Genomic DNA, 7,500 nt, shown 5'->3' with positions numbered 1-7,500 from the left:
ACAATTCACGACAAGTCTGGTATACTTAACAACAACTGGGCGGTCTTTTTTAGCAAAGTTAGGAAATGGAAAAAAGTTGGATATTCTTTTGGTCACATTAATTATGAGGTGGCCCTAAGGCAGCCCTTCATTCTATTAAATACTGATGAGGTTAATTTATTGAGACTATTTTTGTCCTTACCTCAAAACACTGTTTTCCTCTTGTTACCGTCAAAATCAAAAGTTATCACAAAATTGAAAATTGAACTGGAGAGTGTTGATCGGCTCTATATAAGGACAGTTATTTATACTAGGGACAGTTGATCAGTGCTGGGACAGTCAAGCAGTGTTAGGGACAGTTGATCAGTGGTGCTAGGTTCAGTCCTGCAGTGTTTAGGGACAGTTGATCGGTGCTAGGGACAGTTAAGCAGTGTTAGGGATAGTTAAACAGTGACAGGGACACTTGATCAGTGTGAGGGACAGCTTGATACAAGCCCAACTGCTAACAGGTGTGCTTCTTTGAACTCTTAAACACAAAGACGCTCTTATGTTTCGCTGTTTAATTTCAAACATCATAAGCAGTCAGTGAATATGTAATTACGATGAAACGCCACAAATCAATCTGTATGTATAACTGTCTGTACATTGCTTCTTTATAAATTTAAATTGTGACGGTAAACAAATTTAAACTAATCAATCATAAAAGCAAAAATAAAACGAACTCTAACGGTAAAAACAACTCTAAAATGTAATGCATGTCAGGTTACCATCACTTTAAGTTGTTTTTACCGTAAGAGTTAGTTTTATTTTCGTTAGTTTAAATTTGTTTACTCACAAATTAAATTTATAAAAAAGCATATGAATTGTATAGACAATTATATATACAGATTGATTTGTAGTAATTAATAATTACATATTATCTGGGTGATGATGATATTTGAAACAACGAAAAGTTAAGAGCGCGTTTGTGTTTTTAAGAGGCTGTCTCACTAAAAACCACCCACTCAATTTTGCATCAAAAATAACTTTGCCTGAAACTCTGTCAACTGAAACACTTTACTAAGATTGGAATGAAAATAGACTTGCTTTGATTCGAGATTATATTCTGGCTGCCCGTTAGGAGCGATTCAAATGTTCCTCCTCACCAGGGCTCGTGGCGACATCTCCACAACAAAAAATTCCCATTTTTCATGGCCCTGAAAATTATTTGATTCGTGTCGTCTAGCGATGGATCCAAAGTCAATTTACTCGTAAACCCTTAAAGTTTTCCAATAATTTATCTAACATATATAATATAATATAATCTCTTACGTCTTGTGGCAAGACGAAATCAAGCATAATGCTCAACACCATTAATCGCCATCGAACAGTGCCTGAAAATGACCTCAATTTAGACGATAATTTTTAAAACTTTGGACCTAGTTGAAAACTCTATTCTACATAAGTGATAAGTACGATCATTTATAGACACAAAAATACAAAAACTCCTGTACTATTTCAGTATTTCAAAAGATATGGCCGTTTCTATCAGCACGTGTAAGAGCATTTGCGACTTTCACAACTATGTCGAAGCCGACCTATCTAGAATCTATTTCTTATCACAAGATCAGCTTACCTGCTTCTTAAGTCGAGTTTATTTCCAAGTTTAACTGTTTCCTAAGCTTTCCACTGTTGAATTCAATGACAGTTCAAGTCAATCGATTGTAATTAATGCCTTCGAAAATTGAGCAAGGCTTTTGTTAGCACGACAGTTTGAGGCGATGAAAAGCCGAGTCCACAGCCCATTTTGTGATAACTACCCCATCGAAACACCGGTTTAGAGTGGGTGTTAATAAACAATCCGCCTCTGGTATTTAGGGGAAAAGTCGAGGTTTGAAAGCTGAAATCTTTTAAGAAATCTAGCCAAGGTTTTAATTTGCGACAGTAAGCACTTTTGTCAGGGTGGTCAATTTGCACACTTGCTATTGCCTATTCACTGTGCTTTTCAGTGATTTGGGTATCTTGGTCTAAGTTACACAAACTCAAGCTTGAGGAAAATCTGGCATGGATACAAGGACAACAAGCTCAGAGCAGTAATCAACAGGGGGAGGAGCCTTCAAGGTGATTATCGGCACAAGCCATTTATTCACATGAATAGCGCTAACCTCTTTAATACATTTTCGTTTTCCTAAACCTAGACTTGCCAAAAGCATTGTAAGTATGAACCTCGTGACAGTCACGTCAACGCCTGGAGTAACGCCAGCTCCAGCGAAAGCAGCTGCCTATACTGCTGAGTGGACACCAGGATGCAACCAGAGTTCTGAAGAATACGAGGAAGGTGAAAGCGCTGCCAATGTTGCAATCTAAGCCAAGTGGCAACTAATGCTGGTCGGGTTAATCCCCCAGGTTTCCAGCTCAAAACTACATGAAACGAGGAAAGAGATGAAGAGAAAGAAATGTGTATTAACAAGGCTACTGAAGCGTGTAGTCTCGTATGTGACGTCATAGCACCGAAGGCCGGATAGCAGTTGCTTCAGTCCTGTTTCACACCAGATAAAGACACAAACTACAGAGACCTTTTAGAGGTTTAAAAACCTCTAATGGAGGCATACAGTAGCGCCAGTTCTAAAAGTGTGTAAAGACTCAGATTCTCAGCCTGTATGCGTATCGATATCCCGTAAAGACGCTTCAAAGGGTCCATGAGCCGTATGCCAAGTTAACCGATTGGCAAATCAGATGCGGTAGAGCTCATACACGAATGTGTGGTCCAGGTTCCGTAGTAGAGACGTTGTCATCTCATCGAGTTCGTCTTCTGCCCGCAAAGCTTGAATATTTTCTTAGACTTCGTGAATCGCCCCTACTTCTATCAAGATGTGGTATTTGGTACGAGGAAACTCAAGTTCAACAGCGGCGTGGAGATCACCATGCCAAATGTTATTCGGAAGGTGACAAGACCGACAGTGGTGAGGCAGTACCTTCAGTCTTGTGAAGAAGAGTAGTTCGAACCACTAAGCCTTGCAACTCTATTTAGAGTTCTTGGGGTCAGGGAAGCGTCTCAACAAAAGTCTCGTAGTGGCTTGGATAATGATAGCACCCGATGGTTCAGAGGGGTTAAAGCGACTCGATCGAATTTTAGACGAGCTTAATCAAGTAGGCTTGGAAAAAGGAATATCAGATGAATTAAGAAAATCGCTTTGGAACGGTAAGAGGCATTGCAAATCTGAATACCAACTTCACTTCCGGGATGATAAAAGTCAATGTGCCGACCATTGTCGTAAGTTGGGTCTCAGCGATCCAAATCATCCAGATTTCCAACACTGCACTCACCAACATACACTTCGCTGCCCTTAATGTGACGAGATCACCTCGAGTTTGCAGAAGATACACCAGATTGTCAAGAATGACTCAACTTTGAGCTTTTACAACCAAGAGCAACAAGATGACTTGCTGTATGACATCGAGAAATCTTCAGACGCTATCGTCCGATGGAAAACTCACATAACGAGGTCAGTGAATCTGGAACGTACGAAGGAAGATATCCTAGAAAAGCTTGATCAGAGCTCATGCCTTTTTGTTATGGACTGGGCCATGAAGTTTCTGCAGATACGCTACAGGGAGAAACAAAGTGACTGGTACGGGAAAAGAGGACTTAGCTGGCATATCAGCAGCGTGATCTGTCAAAGCCAGTCTGGCACGACTGAAGTCATCTCATACGCTCACCTGTTTGACCAGTGCACCGAGGACTGGTAAACAGTCACATCAATTGTTGGAGATCTCCTCAAGTTATTGAAAGTGAAGAATCCTGTGCTTCAGAGATTCTATCTTAGGTCGAATGAAGCTGGTTTTTATCACAACAGCTCCCTGATAGCCGCTGTAAGGGATGTCGGAAAGTGAGTTAACGTTACAGTGCAAGGCTATCACTACTCAGAGCCGCAATCTGGCAAGGACATCTGTGACCGTATACTCTGTCCGATGAAGTCCTCGATCCACACTTACTGCAACGAAGGCCACAATGCTCTAGCTGCTGCGGACATGAGGAACGCATTAACACAACACCCAGTAAAGGGAACAACTGCTGCAGTCAGTTTTGTCCAAGAACTGAAGAAGACCCTTTTCTGCAAACAAAATAGACCATTTCAGCAGCTACCACAACTTCCAATATGAAGAATCTGGTCTGAGAGTTTGGAAATGTTATGATATTGGTAACGGGATGTACCTTCCATATGATGGTATATATGTCGAGCACCAGGGTCCAACATTTCTCCAAACAGCTAAATCGCAAGGTTTTTATGATCCCCCTGCCAAGCGAGAACTTAAGCAACGTTTACAAGTTACCAAGAAATGCCTGGCGCCATTCTTCGAATGTTCCGTGCTTGGATGTGTTGAGCCTTTCGAAACGTTTGAGCAACTGGAGCTGCACCTGGACGTCGGCAAGCATACCGTCAGCAGAGTAAACCAGTATGATGCTATCAGAAGAGACTGGGCTCTCAAATTCTCATCGCTTGATGCCGCTAATATCCAAAGCTGTTCGTCAGATTCCGGTAGTCAGTACTGCTGTCTCGCCTCTTCGAACAGGGTGGGCACTGAGAAAACAAAGGAGTAACGTAAGATTTTCAAAGAAAGCAAAAGAATATCTAACGGCTCGGTTTACACTTGGAGAAAGAACTGGACGCAAAGCAGACCCTGCCCAAGTCTCAGTAGAAATGCGAAATGCAAAAAATGAAACGTCTGTTCACTAGAACAGAGTGGATGACAAAGAGCCAAGTCCAAAGCTTTTTCTCACGACTGGCAGCGACGCGTCGAAAAAATCTGGCCCATATATTGCCAGACCAAGAGGAAGATGTCCAGTGCTTGCAGGAAAATTCCAACAGACAAGATCTCCAGATAGTTCGGCTTCGATATAGCTGTGAAAGTCGCAAATGCTTGTACATGTGCTGATAGAAACTGCCATATCTTTTGAAATACTGAAATCGTACAGGGTTTTTTTTTGCATTTTTGTGTCGATAAATGATCATACGTATCAGCTATGTAGAATATAGTTTTGAACTAGGTCCCAAGTCTTAAAAACTATCGTCTAAATTGAGGCCATTTTCAGGCACTGTTCGATGGCGATTAATGGTGTTGAGTATTATGGTAGATTTCGTCTTGCCACAAGAGTTAAGTGATAATTTGTTAGATTATTGGAAAACTTCACGGGTTTATGAGTAAATTGACCGAAGATCCATCGCTAGCTATATAGACGACGCGAATCAAATAATTTTCAGGGCCATGAAAAATGGGAATTTTTTTGTTATAGAGATGTCGCCACGGACACCGTTGAGGCGAAAGACTTGAATGGCTCCTAACGCAGCCAAAGTATAATTTCTATTGAAACCAAGTCTGTTTTTATTCCAACCTTAGTGAAGTGTTTCAGTTGACAGAGACGCAGCTGTAAGCAGTTGTGCTTGTGTCAAACTGATGACTGCTGTTTTCTGATTGAAGACTTGTGTGTGTACCCCACCTTCAATCCATGACCATATGTGTTTGTTTCATGTGCAGGGAACATGAAGAATACTTAAAACTCATTACAGCGTGTCATTTAACATCTTTATTAGGCTAGTCAACTGTCGAAAATTCCTTCAAGAGTAAATATCATTCTATGTAAATATGAAACAAGCGATAAGAGACTAAAAAATAGCTAAGTTATAACTGTTACCATTGACAAAATATATGATAACTACACAACAAGGAAGGTATGTTTCAATTTGATGGAAAATGTTCTTAATTGAAAAAGTACATTACGTTGGAAAAGTGCCACTTGAAAGCTACGCAAGTGCCATTTTCATATTTACAAAAGTGCCAAAATAATACTTGTTGTTAAAGTGCCACAAAGTAGTGTAAAAGTGCCACGTAGTAAAATAAGCGCCACACGTTCATGTTACGTGTTACGAAAACGGCAGTCAGTTAAAAATGTGCCAGCCACCCCATGTTACCAATGTGCCACTTTTATGTTACAAAAGTGCCACTAGATCTAGCTGTCTCTCTCTCGTTCTGTCTCGACAATTTGCAAGCATTACTGAAATCTTTATCCAAAGCAAGGATTGAATGTGCGATGAAGAAATGTTCTTTGTCTTGTGATACATTCACTAATTATTTTCTGTGGGAAAAAGACGTGAATTGGCTGAAAAACCTAATGTGAAAGATATTGAACGACGTTTCGATTGCGTCCGCCGACATAAAAGAAGATAAACATCACAAGATGTAGTCATTTAATACAACTGACTGTACAATTCAATTATACTCAACATAAAAGAAGGTAATAATCCAAGGATCTGGCAGTGAAAGGATGAGCAAAGCGCTCTCGGCTTATTTGACAAAAGTTGGAGAAGAGAATGGTTCTTCTTCTTCAATTGACAACAAAAGTGGTTGTCTCGGTGCTCACAGTGACTACAGCGGTAAGAGCATTATGTCGTCTCCTTTGCCTTTACCCTTGGATTATTCTAAAATAGAGTTCTATTTCGTAATCACTCAAGAAGATATAAACAAAATGAAAAAATGAAATTATTTTGCTACAAAATGGGAGTAAGGCTATGCAAGTTACTCAACACGGTTCTTGTGATACCACGCATAAATTACTAATGGAAGAATACAGTTCTCTTCGCGATGAAGTAAAGAATTTAAGGCTACTTGTAATAGATCTTAAAGAAACCATCGCTAATCTGGAAACTGAAAATTTGAGCCTTATTGCCTTAATTCGATTATTACAATAAGAACCAATGCCTACTGGAAAGGAACATCAAAGCTTGTCATCGGGTGCGACACCTACAATACAAAAATCAGTCCTCTACGTCTCCACAAGCCCTTAAGGGTGGACCGCCACAACAACAACAATCTCAGGCTACAAAAAAGAAAAAGAAAAAGAAAAAAGACAAATAAATCTGGGCCCCAGGAAGGGAATTCTGGATCTGCTCAAGCTGTTTCCAAAGCAGCTAGGGAATCTCCAAATGGAAACAACGACAAGAAAGCGGTAGTTATTTTAGGGGATTCTAAAGGTGTAAAGTGGTGGAAAATGGGTCGAGATGACGTAAAAGTCAACATGAGATGCTTTCCTGGTGCCAACATAGAGAACATGGAATCCTACGTTATTCCAACTCTTCGTAAGGAACCTGACGAAATAATTATACGCATCGGGATCAACGACTTGCGAGATGACGGTTCCCAAAACAGCACACCAAGGCAAGTCGCTGAAGACCTTGTCACTTTGGCTGAAAATATCTCCCAAAACTCGTTTGCTAGACCCACAATTTCCGGTTTAGTTTTAAGGACCGATGACGCCACCTTAAAGGAAAAGGTAACACAAACAAACAAACAAGATCTTAAAATCATTTGCAAGCAACCGAGGGTGGGGTTTTATTGAAAATAGCAAAATTGGGAGCTCTATGTTGAATAGTAGCGGGCTTCATTTAAACGAGAGAGGATCTGCAGCATTAGCTAAGAATATGTCTAGTCACATTTATAATTCTCAATGATTAGAACAAATCGACAGTCTGACGTCCTCAAATG

General features: G+C 40.3%; 1 protein-coding gene across 6 annotated transcripts in view; it reads right to left on the bottom strand.

Annotated features, from left to right (window-relative positions):
• The window catches only part of LOC138027360 (neuropilin-1-like), a 110,079-nt gene that overhangs the window by 29,667 nt on the left and 72,912 nt on the right, over positions 1–7,500 (bottom strand). For 2 of the 6 annotated variants that reach the window (XM_068874932.1, XM_068874933.1), the window contains one exon: positions 5,531–6,835. The exons of 3 other annotated variants lie outside the window; for them this stretch is intronic. The gene's annotated coding sequence lies outside the window, so the exon portion shown is untranslated. Of the gene's footprint in view, positions 1–2,121; positions 4,542–5,530; positions 6,836–7,500 lie in introns of those variants that run through there. One more of the 6 variants, XM_068874934.1, reaches the window with a different exon arrangement.

Source organism: Montipora capricornis, chromosome 12 (genome assembly GCF_036669925.1).
Source record: "Montipora capricornis isolate CH-2021 chromosome 12, ASM3666992v2, whole genome shotgun sequence".
In the NCBI taxonomy this organism is placed as follows: Eukaryota; Metazoa; Cnidaria; class Anthozoa; order Scleractinia; family Acroporidae; genus Montipora; species Montipora capricornis.
This window is presented reverse-complemented; position numbering and strand designations above follow the sequence as displayed.